General features: G+C 36.3%; 1 long non-coding RNA gene and 1 pseudogene across 1 annotated transcript in view; one reads left to right on the forward strand and one right to left on the reverse strand.

Annotated features, from left to right (window-relative positions):
• The window catches only part of LOC122435299, a 53856-nt gene that overhangs the window by 15697 nt on the left and 25010 nt on the right, over positions 1–13149 (reverse strand). The window lies entirely within an intron of this gene.
• Positions 11312–11426, forward strand: LOC122436243 (annotated as a pseudogene).

Raw genomic sequence — 13149 nt, forward strand, 5'->3', positions numbered from 1 at the left:
GGGTTCAGAAGATCCCCTGGAGAAGGGAATGGTACCCACTTCAGTATTGTTGCCTGGAGAATTCCATGGACAGAGGAGCCTGGCGGGCTACAGTCCATGGCTTTGCAAAGAGTCGGACATGACTGAGCAACCAACACTTTCACAGTATCAGTATGTGACTGTGACTATATGATGTTCTGGAAAAAGCAAAGCTACGGTGATAGTGAGATCAGTGGTTGCCCAGGATTGAGAAGGGTGAGGGATGAATAGGCAGAGCACAAAGGACTTTTAGGGCAGTGAAAGTACTCTGTATGATACTCTAATGGTGGATAGATGTCATTATATATTTGTCCAAACAAATGGACAACACCAAGAGAAGATCTTAATGTAACTATGGATTCAGGGTGATGGTATCTCACTGTAGGTTTATCAGTTGTAACAAGTGTACAATCTATGGGAAGATGTTGATAATGGCAGAGGCTATGCATGTGTGGGGGCAGAGGGTACCTGGAAAAATTTTCTCTTCATTTTGCTGAGAACCTACAACTGCTCTAAAAAGAAATAAACCTTTTAAGTTTAAAAAAAAATGTTAAATAGAAGATAACATAGGAAGCTAAATGACATGATGTTTTATCTACTAAATGAGCCCCAAAGCACTAGGATTGAAATAATCAAGTACTGAACAAGTGCTGAGGAGAATGCGGGAGCTCCGGAACACACTTGATGAGGAAAGGTCATTTGATTACAGTACTTTCAGAAAGCAATTTTACTAGAGAAGTCATTTGCCATAAAAGTGCTCATATGTCATAGGATTTTATCTTAAGGGAAACAATCTGGAAAGACAGTAAATGCTTTACAGGTAAGGATATTTTTGATGCAAGTTACATAAGGTTGAAAAATAGGGAACAATATAGTTATTTAATGGTAGAGGCACACAAAGAAATTATGCTATGGCCACTTGATTGACTATCTCAGGCACTAAGAATTGTAATATTGAAAATTTGACAACTCTATGGTTAAGATATTCAGAAGGTAAGTAAAAAGCCCTCAGTGGCACATACACTTTTATTGCAACTATGTAAAAAAGTGTAACTATGAACAAAGGCTTGAAGGCAGTACACAGAATTGTAAAGCATTATTGTTACAGGATGGTAAGATTTTTGGATGCCCCTCCCATCATTTTGCCAAACTTTCTGCAATGCTTTTACATTGTCTTTAAGTGAAAAGGAGAAAATATGACACAATCTGCCTCACTGATATAATATGGTAAGTATTCTCCTCCATAAAAAGAAGAAACCATCAGAAAATGAAGAATGGAAAAATAGTTGCAGTAAGAAATTCTCACTGACAAAAATAACTCAGGGGAATATGAATACTTAGATGCCACAGAATATGTGTGAAAATATGTTGGCATGTATAGGTCCAGAATTTGTATTCACAAAATGGTACTGACATTATTTCTCTCTAATAAAAACAATTGCTTTACTGTTTTCTTTATTTTCCCTCTGAGTATGGAATGAGCTAAACTGTGGATGAAATGAAATACTGCAATGCCTAGCACATAGTAGGCAGCCAATAAATATTAATTTCCTTCCTTCCTATGAAATATAAGATAACTCTGAAATAAAAGTAGCTTTATGGCCTTAAACAATAGTTCGGGAATCAAAGCCAACCTCATCAAACATTCCCTATTATAGTAAACTCTTTTAGTTTTAACATTTAAAAGAAAAAAACAAACTCTAATAATTGAAATGGTTTTCTTGAATTTCAGTTTTAAGAGAAAGAAATATATTACAATTTTAAGAGACTATCAGGTATTTTAGTAATGATGCTGAGAGACTGCAGATTCAATCCAATATTACACCTTCTCTCCACTGGGTACATCATCTAAGAAAGAACCAGCGTAATTTAGTGTTACTATTTTATTTCTCTTAGTGGAAATAGTGGGGATTGGACCTATCTGGAATTTTTAATAGACATTACAGGAAACCTGGGGCTTTCTGGGCAGCATTTATGAATTTTAAAGGGACAAAAATAATCCATTTTTCTGGGAAACACTCACGTAGAATGGACTCTTCTGAATGATGTGTTAATGAGGTGGCTGCAGAGGCCTGATGCTGCTGGTCCAAGTGAGAGGCGCTGTGGCCTCCTGGCACCCTTGGCCCCCTTTATTCAGGAGAACGCTCCTGCCTCTGCATTGGGGGACTAACCTCTTTGTGTGTAGATACTAGACTGTGTGTAGATACTAGACTTCTCTAAGGACCAATCAATCCAAGCTGAGCTGTGACTTCTTACCTGGTCTTAGCATTTATTATTAGGCATCTAGAACACCATCCATTCTCTTTGCACAGTTAAAATACCTGTGATTTTTAATGACCAAAACTAGAGACATTTGGATTTTGCAAACCATGTGTCATTGACAGATTGATTTGTTATTCGGGGCTGGACCTTTTTGTCTTCTAATCACTCTGAATCCTATCCTCGGGTTAGTATTTGAGCACAGAGAGTGGCACTTCCATCTGGTCTGCTCTGAAATGTTGCACATACTGAAAAGGTGGATTTGGTGGGGGGGTGGATAACTTTTTATTGCTAAATTTTCACTTGACTTAATTTCAAATTGCAAAAATAATGTGACTATCTCTCCTACATCCTTTACACAGACTCACCAATTGTTCACATTTTGTTCCACCTGTCATTTTTCCCCCTCTTTCTGTGTATGTACATAATTTCTTGAACTAAAAACTCTCAAATGAAAGTAAATTGGCAACATCAAGTCCCTTTACCAAATACTTGATGTACACTTCCTAAGATCAAGGACATTCTCTCAATTAAGCACAGTCAAAATCAGGAAAGTACAACAATCAAAATTGGGAAATTTACCATTGATGCAATGCTGTTATGTACTCCACACTTCAAATTCACAATTGTTTCAATAATAACCTTTATAGATATTTAATTTTTTCCTAATCCAGTATGCGATTCAGAATCATGCATTGCATTTGGTTGCCATGTCTTCCCCATCTCCTTCAGTTAGAATAGCTCCTTAACGTTTTTTAAATCACCATGCAGAGTGCAAGCCAGTTATTTTGTAGAAGTTCCTCAATTTAGGTTTGTCTGATTTTTACTTATGATTGGATTCATGTCAGAATTTTTGGCAGCAATACTAGTTAAATAACGTTGTGCCATTTCTAATACCTCATATATATCAGGAGGCATGTGACAAGGTTTATCTTAATTTTGGTCATGTTAAACTTTGATCATTTGACGAAGCTGGGGTCCTCCAGGTTTGTCAACTGTAAAGTCACTATTTTTCCCATTGGAATGAATATGACATTTATGGAGAGATACTTTGAAGCTATGTAAATAGTTTGCCCCTCATCAAAGTTTCAACAAATTGGGATATTTTTAAGTGGCCATTACATGGACCTAACCTAAATTTTTATCAGCAGAGGAATGGATAAAGATGTGGTCCACATAAACAATGGAATATTACTAAGCCATATAAAGAGAACAAAATCATGCCATTTGCAGCCACATGGATGGACCTAGAGATTATCATATTAAGTGAAGTCAGACAAAGACAAATATGATAACTTTCATATGTGGAATCTAATTTTTAAAAATCATAGAAATGAACTTATTTATAAAACAAAAACAGAATCACAGACTTCTAAAGCAAACTTGTGATTACCAAAAGGGAAACACAGGGAGGGGGAGGAAAATTAGGACCTTGAGATTAACATAAACACAGTTCTATATATAAAATAGATAACCAACAAGGACTTACTGTATAGCACAGCAAACTCTACTCAATATTCTGTAATAACTGATATGGGTAAAGAATTTGAAAAAGGATAAATGTGTATGTGTATATATATATATATATATATATATATATATATATATATGTATAACTGAATCACTTTGCTGTTCACTTGAAACTAATACAACATTGTAAATCAACTATACTCCAGTAACATTTTTTTAAAGTGGCCATTGAAACAAGTATACTATCAAGGGTGAAACAGATCACTAGCCCAGGTTGGATGGATGAGACAAGTGCTCAGGGCTGGTGCACTGGGAAGAACCCAGAGGGATGGGATGGGGAGGGAGGCAGGAAGGGGGATCGGGATGGGGAACACATGTAAATCCATAGCTGATTCATGTCAATGTATGGCAAAAACCACTACAATATTGTAAAGTAATTAGCCTCCAACTAATAAAAATAAATGGAAAAAATAAATAAATAAAAGTGGCCATTACAATGGGGGCCCAATTTTTAAAATTAGGGTTGACTATTTCTATACTCCCTCTATAACTTCATACCTCCTCACACTTTGCTTCACTCTTCACCCTTCCCCTCCTGCATCCAACCTCTCAACTTATATCCTCACTCTTTTCCTTCTACTCACTACCTCTAACTGTTTTGGCACTTGTGAGTCTGTGCCTGCTGCCTAACTTGTCATCAGTCTTGCTTGCCACTCCCAAATCTAGTACATGTTAGGCACAATGCTTTGTAATACTTAGTGCCCATTTTTTACTGTAAAAATTTTAAACATAGAAAGATGTTGAGAGAATGATTCAATGAACATCCATATACTCTCCTTCCAGACTCAATAAATGCAAATATTTTTCCATATTTGTTTCATCTTTTTCTTTTACTTGACATTATGACACTTCAACCCTAAATTCTGCACATATCTCCTTAAAATGACAAATTTCTAAATTATCAAACCTAAGAAAATTAACAATAATTTTAACATATCTTTCAGTATTCCATCCATATTTATAGTTGTTTTAAAGTTTATCTACAAATTCTTTAATACTGCTGGTTTTAGGAGGCAAAGCCTAATTACCCTCCCCATAAGTGTGGGCTGCACTTAGTGATTCATTTCTAATGTATAGAATAAAGCAAAAGTACCTCTGTGTAACTTCAGAGACTAAGTCTTTCTGTGCTCACTTTCTTTCTTAGATCATTCTTTCTAGGGCAAGTTAGCTTCCATGCTGTGGGGACACTCAAGCAGCTTGTGCTCAATATCACTTATTATTAGAGAAATGCAGGTGGCACTTGTGGTTAAGAACCCATCTGCTAATGCAGGAGACTTAAGAGACATGGGTTCAATCCCTGGGTCTGGAAGATCCCTTGGAAGAGAGAGTGGCAGCCCACTCCAGTATTCTTGCCTGGAGAATTCCATAGATAGAGGAGGCTGGCTGGTTACAGTCCACAGGGTCTCAAACAGTCAGATATGACTGAACGACTAACACTTTCACTTCCAGGACAACTGTCCTATTCTGCATTTTGGATTCGCATGATCATTTCCTCTTAAGTTCATTTAATTTGTTCCTCCCTCCACTGTTTTCCTTGTAGACTGTAAGTTAGGTTAAGGATTGATTAGAATCAAGTTCAACAGATTTGACAAGAAGATTTCTTAAGAATTTATAATGCTGTGTACTTCATATTACATCACACAAAGGGGCAGATACTGTCAGGTTGGCCCTCTATTGGTTATGCTAAGTTTGATAGCTTAGTGAAGGTGGTTTAGTGCTGGATCTTCCCATTGTAAAATCACATTTTTCTTATCATAATTAATAAGAAATCTGTGATGAATACTTTGGCATCGTGAAGATATCCTGTTCCCTAGCAAATTTTCACTTAATGACATTTTAGCATATATTGATGATCTTTGCTTGAATTGGTTATTATTAGAGAACATTCAAAATGTTGACTTGTTAATTATATCCTTTCTTTTGCACTTTATTAGCTGATATTCTTCTGCATAGAAGAGCTTTCTTCCCTTCCTCTCTCCCTCCCTTCCTCTCTCTGTCCCTCCCCTTCTCTCTTTGAATATCATTATGGTCTTCTACATTTTTTTAAAAGTTCCTGTTAAAATAAAATATAACAATTTTATAATTCATGATCAAATTGTCAAATTACATTATTCTAAACTGTATTCAAATGACACTGATAGTATTAACAGTAAACCAACTAAGTAAAGTTAAAAAAAACTTCTTTGCAGTTCTTTTCATCTTTATAATGTATGCTGCTAAATGTATAGTTTATTGGAGTCAGAGAAATGTATTCAAAAGTCACTTGAAATAATTTGTAATTCTTGATTTCTCTGGTTATACCATCAATTTGACTTATAGCAAAGTTCATCTGTTTTTTATGGTCAATATTAGGATTTTATTTTTCTCCTTTTTTGATGTAATTTTATTTTTGAATATGCAGAATATTAATACATATTTCAAAAGTGAGAACTACATAGAAAGGTATCATCAGAGAAGTCTCCATCCCATCTTGATACCTTTCTCCCATTTATTTATACCTCCATAATAGCAATTTTTATTACTTTCTGATTGTTCATCTTATGTTTTTTGCAAAAAGCAAGTATATATATTAATAGTTACATATTGTTTGTGTGTATCTTATATATTGTATATATATGCTACAATATATACAATGTAAATAATGTGTGTGTATACAGACACGCTGTTTTATACATGTTCATGTGTGTGTGGGATGTACATATGCATACCTGTTAATGTACACCTCTTAACAGACTTTGAAGTGTGCGTTATAATATTGTTGACTGTAGGTATGATGCTGTACACCAGATCTTCTCTCTTCCTTCATACACAAGATGTAGCAGACCATATAGACTGTTTTATATCTTGATTTTTTTAACTAGGTACCTCTTAGAAATTGCTCCATAACAATTCATAGGGTTTGTCTTAAATTCTTTCTTTATCACTGTGTAGTACTCCATTATGTGGCTAGGTTATTCAACCAGTCCATATTAACAAGACATGCATTGTTTTCAGCCTTTGTTGTTACAAATAATATGTGACTAATAAACATATATATATATGTATATATATATATATATAATTTAGTATTGCAGAAGTATATCTTCAGTACTGCTTAGTAAAAGAGTATGTACATATTTAATTTCATGAGATATCGCCAAGTTCCCCACAAAAGGGCTTGTGCCATTTGTACTGTCCACCATCAATGAAGAGAGCATAGGTTTCTGCAAAGCCTTAAACAGGGTCTTTTGTCAAATATTTCACTTTTGCCAGTTTCATAAACCTAAAATATGTTTGAATATAGTAGTAATTTATATTCCTATTCTGATTGATTTTAAGCATATTTCCATGTGTTTAAGGGTCATCTCACTTTCTTTTCCTGCAGTTTCTCTGTCATTTTTCTCATTTTTCTATTGGGCTTTTGGTACTTTTCTCTCAATTTAAAAATATATATTTATGTTTCAGTGTCTATTTTATTGTGATAAGAGCATTTGCAGAAGATCTAACCTTTTGACAGATTTTGAAGTGTACATTATATTATTCTTGACTTAGGTATGATGTTGTACAGCAGATCTTTAGAGCTTATTTATCTTAACTGAAATACTATGCCGACTGACTAGTAGTTCATTTCTCCCTTTCCACAACCCCTCTGATCTTATGGATTTGGCTATTCTAGCTACCTCAGATAAGTGGAATCATGCAGTATTTGTCTTTCTGTGCCTGGTTTATTTTGTTTAGCACAATATCCTCAAGGTTCATCTGTGTTGTCACATACAGCAAAATTTCCCTCTTTTTAAAGGCTGAATAGTATTCCATTGTATGTACAGGCCGTATTTTTTAAAATCCATTCATCTGTTGATTGACATTTAAGTTTGTCCACATCTCGGCTACTATAAACAATGCTTCAATAAACACAGGAGTGCTAATATCTCTTTGAGATCCTAATTTCATTTCCTTTGGATAAATGCCCAGAAATGAGATTGCTGAATCTTATGATAGTTCTATTTTTAATCTTTTGAGGAACCTCCAAACTGTTTTCCAAAGAGACTACACTATTTTGCATTCCCACCAACAGTGTGCAAGGGTTCCAATTTTTCCACACACTCACCAACATTTGTTGTCTTTTGTTTTTTGATAATAGCCATCCTGACAGTTGTGAGATATCTTACTGTGGTTTTGATTTACATTCCCCTGATTATTAGTGATGCTGAGCATTTTTTCATATACTTATTGGCCATTTGTATGTCTTCATTGGGAAATAGTCCTTAGGCCATTTTTTCCACGTGTGTTACTCACTTTTTTATAATTGAGTTAAAGTACCTTATATATGTTGGATGTTAACTCCTTATTGGGCTTCCCTGATAGTTCAGTTGGTAAAGAATCTGCTTGCAATGCAGGAGACCCCATTTCCATCTTTGGGTCGGGAATATCTGCTGGAGAAGGGATAGGCTACCCACTTCAGTATTCATGGGCTTCCCTTGTGGCTCAGCTGGTAAAGAACCCACCTGCAATGTGGGAGACCTGGATTCGATCCCTGGGTTGGGAAGATCCTTTGGAGAAGAGAAAGGCTACCTACTCCAGTGTTCTGTCCTGGAGAGTTCCATGGACTGTATAGTCCATGGGGCCACAAAGAGTCGGACATGTCTGAGTGACTTTCACTCCTTATTAGATATATGGTTTGTAAATATTTTCTCCCTTTCTATAGGTTGGCTTTTCACTCTGTTAAACGTTTCTCTCGCTGTGAAGGTTTTTCACTTAATGTAATCTCACTTGTTTGTTATTTTTATTTATTTATTTTGCCTGTGCTTTTGGTGTCATACTCATGAAATCACTGTCAAGACCAATGTCATGAAGGTTTCTACCTATGTTTTATTCTAGGAGTTTTACAGTTTTGAATCTTATATTTAAATCTTTAATTCATTTTGAGTTGATTTTTGTGTATGGTGTAAGATAAAGGGTCAATCTTATTCTTTTGCATGTAGTTATTCAATTTTCTTAGCACCATTTGTTGAAGAGACTATCATTTCTCCATTGTGTATTCTTGGTGTCCTTGTCAAAGATCAGTTGAATGTATATGTGTGGATTTATTTCTGGCTCTTTATTCTTTTCCATTAGTTGATATGACTGTCTTTATGTCACAATCATACATTCTGTTTTGGTTGCTGTAGCTGTGTAATATATTTTGAAATCAGGGAGCCTGATGCCTCCATTTTTGTTCTTCTTGCTCAAGATTGATTCAGCTATTCATAGACTTTTGTGGTTCCATATGAATTCTGAATTGTTTTTTTCTATTTCTGTAAAAAAAATGCCATTGGATTTTTGATAGGGATTGCATTAAATCTGTAGGTAACTTTGGTTCATATGGACATTTAACAATGCCAATTCTTCCATTCTATGAACATGAGCTGTCTTTCCATTTGTTTGTTTCTTAATTGCCTTTATCAATGTTTTGTAGTTTTTAATATACAGGTCTTTTACTTCCTCAGTTAAGTTTATTTCTAAGTACTTTATTATTTTTGATTCTGTTGTAAACGGATGGTTTTCTAATTTCTTTCTCAGATAGTTCATTGTTGGTATATGAAAACCCAACTGATTTTTGTGTGTTGATTTTGTATCCTGCAACTTTACTGAATTCATTTGCTAGATGTAACAGTTTTTATGGAGTCTCTAGAGTATTCTGTGTATAAGATCACACCATCTACCAGCAGAGGCAATTTTTTTTCTTCATTTCTGATTTGGATGCTTTTTCTTGACTAATTCATATGGTGTGGACTTCCAATACTATGTTGAATAGAAGTGGCAAGAGTGTGCATCCTTGCTGTCCTTTCAATTTTAATGGATCTTTATGTGTCAGGAAGATTAGCTGTTCTTCTGTGATATAAGATGCAAATATTTTTTATTTTACTTTGTCATCTTTTAACTTATGAAGCTTTTTTCAAGACAATTTTATTTTTATGTAGTAGAATCTATCAGTCTTTTCATTGCTTCTTGATTTTAAGTCATAGCTAGAAAAGTTTTTCCCAAGTCTATGTTATGAAGTAATTCACCCATACTTTATTTTAGTATTTAAGTTGTTTTTCATGTATTTTTGTTTATATATTAAATTACATTTTAAACTTTATTCTTAAAGTTTCTGTCTAAATGAACATCCCTTTAATAATTGTGTGATTCTCTGTCTTGAGTTCCCCAGAAGCAGACTCTAAGTTAAGGCTTCATGTACATGTGATTTATTTTAAAAGGGCTCACAGAAGAAACTAGAAAAGAAGTGAGGGAAGCAGGACAGAGAAAGGAAAGACACCAAACCAGATGCAACTTCAGGCAAGATCTCATGGAGGACAGATTCAGCCTGATCCCTCAGGGAGCTTCCATGTAAATTATGCCTCCAAGTTGTCCTGACATGAGGCAAGGAGGCTGAGCTTTCATATTCCTATATCCATTAGACACTGGCTAAATAAATTATGTTCCAGGCAAAGACAGCTACCATCAGAAGAGTTTGAGATGAAACCTTTGGAGGCAAAGCACACCAAAACCAGCAGAAGAGTGCAAATAAACAGTAAGAAAGACCTGAAAGAATTTGAGTGAGTACCGATGAAGCTTTCACCACAGCTTTGCAAAACCTAAAAAGCAGAAGGCTGTGGGAGAAGCACTGCTAGTGGTGAGAGGGAATGAGAGAAAAAGCCCAAAGAAAGAGTCACTTCTTGTCTCTAAGTCCTGTTATTGCTACACTCCTGGAGCTCAGATAGCAGATACTTGATTATCTCTGTCTGCACTAAAGTCTTAGCTTTGTAGAAACACTTGGATCAGAAGGAAATTTCCAACATCTCATTGATTATGTGAAGCAGAGACTACCTTAGATAAGCAATTCCGAAGTCTCCTTCCCAAGAAAAAGTTTTTCCCAACAAGAGCCTGTCTTCATATTTCTCCCCAGAAGTCCATGTAGATTGACTGTTTAAAAACTATAAGAATTAGGACCATATGTTAAAAGCCATGAATCTGCCCCTCCAACCAAGGGAATAAGTGTCCCCCTAAGCCTGATCACTCTACCACCACACTCTCCCATTCTTTCTTTGAAGGCACAAAATACCCCCTGCCCAAATTCCATCTTAAACTCTGAAAACAGGCTGTCCAGTTGTTAGGACTCTGAGTTTCCAATGATGGGGGCCTGTGTTCCATCCCTGGCTGGGGAACTAAGATCCCCAAAATGGTGCAGCGAGGCCAAAAAAATATCTTAAAAAACCAAATAAAATGAAACTCTACAGACAGCTGACCCTGACTGGAGACCTCTGCCATCTGAAAGACCCTATAAGCACATGCCTACGTTTTCAGTTAGTTGGACCCATGAGATCTCCTATTCTATCATTGGAAGTCCCTTCCCAAAATGAAAGCTCTTCAAGTACCTTCTTCTCTTATATCCTGTCATTCAAATCCTGTTTAGTGGTTGAGAGACCAAGATTTTTCAAATTTTGGAAAACCAACTCAGTCACTTTTTAGATACATGACTTTAGAATAGTTTCTAAGTGCCCTCATTGCTTCTCGGCCTTTTGGCTAAGATCAAGTGTAGTTTCTAAGTGCCCTCAATCTCAATTTTTCATATGAAAAAGAGAGATATTTACTTACATTGCATAGTTAGTATAATTATTAAATAAAATAAAAACATAAAGTCCTTGGCACTGTACCTGACAATACATTATTGTTATCACTTATTATTCTCATTGCACTTGGATGTTTCTTGCACTATTTCCCTCTAACCATTTCCTCAGAGACTCTTATTCTATTATAAATAACCTACTTTATTTTCTCAACCACTTCATAGAGCAGTATCTCCTGGTTATCCTCAGAGCACAACACCTCTTCTAAAACTTATTCCATGAAGAAGGCTGATTCTTCTATATTCATATATCACAGGCTGTGACTTGATTCTATCTCCTAGCATCCCAATACAAGTGGCAGATAATTACTCCTCCATCCTGAGGCAAGAAACCTTCCTTTGTTAAGGTTTGTATCAGCTGTTTATACTTCCTTTCTAACACTTTTTGAAATTTTCACCTATTTCCCTTTATTCATTAAGGGCCTGGACACCAGCTTGCTGTTTTCTCCTGGTCATGTCCCATCTTCATGCTGGATAGTTTCTATATCCATGTGATGCCATCCAGTCTCCCAGCCTCATCATTGTTTTTTTTTAAAACATCCTAAACACCAGCAGTCTTTACCTGTCACTACTTCAGTGATCCAATTCTGATGTCCATACCCAACCCAGCTCTACCTCTGAACTCTTATATTCTAATGTACCATTCTGGATCTTATCCTTCTGTCCTCCCTGTCTTTTCTTTCCCTGTCTTTTTCTTTCTTACTTCAGTTCTTTAACCCCACTCACAGAGACCTCAAAGTCATTTTATTTCTAGTTCTTTAGCCCTGCTTGGCTTCACTTTCTTACCCATCCAATCTTGACTCCACTGCACTCAAGCACTGTACTCTTGCACTGAAAACCAAGCCCATTGTCTTTCTACCACATTCGTCTTATAGTTTTCAACTTTAGATCAATCTTGCTACCTTTCTTTGCTGCTCCCGCATCTAGGCTGCTAAATGTTAGTGCTAAACATCACATCCTTGAATGAATTAAGACCACCACATATTTAGGGTATCCAACATCTCCTAGACCCTCAGCACCCCTTATTAATTTGTCTCTTACTAGCTTCTGCTCCAATTTCTCTGAATGGATGCCCCACTAACCTCAAGTGCCTCATCTCTTTAGCACAGATGAACTTTCCTCCTATTTCACCTATAATGTCAAGGCTATCAGATATTGAATTTCTATAATCCCCCCATACCTATGAGTCATTTTTATTTGCACTTATCTTCTGGTTTGATCATTCCTTTTAAAGAAGAGTAGGCTGTGGAAGTCGGAGAAGGCAATGTCACCCCACTCCAGTACTCTTGCCTGGAAAATCCCATGGATGGAGGAGCCTGGTAGGCTGCGGTCCATGGGGTCGCTAAGAGTCTGACACGACTGAGCAACTTCACTTTCACTTTTCACTTTCACACATTGGAGAAGGAAATGGCAACCCACTCCAGTGTTCTTGCCTAGAGAATCCCAGGGATGGGGGAGCCTGGTGGGCTGCCATCTGTGGGATCACATGGAGTCGGACACGACTGAAGTGACAGCAGCAGCAGCAGCAGCAGACTGTGGAAGCTGTTCTTCCTCCTGCTCAAGGCAACTTCTTCCATATCCCCCTTATCTCCTACAGATCCAAGATCTCATCCCAATCACTACTCCCTTTTTCTTCTCTATTTTCAACTTCTCCCTCTTCGAGGTACTTTACTGTGGCCTCTAAAACTTCCATTAATATTATATCATCCTCTTAT

Source organism: Cervus canadensis, chromosome X, assembly GCF_019320065.1.
Source record: "Cervus canadensis isolate Bull #8, Minnesota chromosome X, ASM1932006v1, whole genome shotgun sequence".
Taxonomy (NCBI): Eukaryota; Metazoa; Chordata; class Mammalia; order Artiodactyla; family Cervidae; genus Cervus; species Cervus canadensis.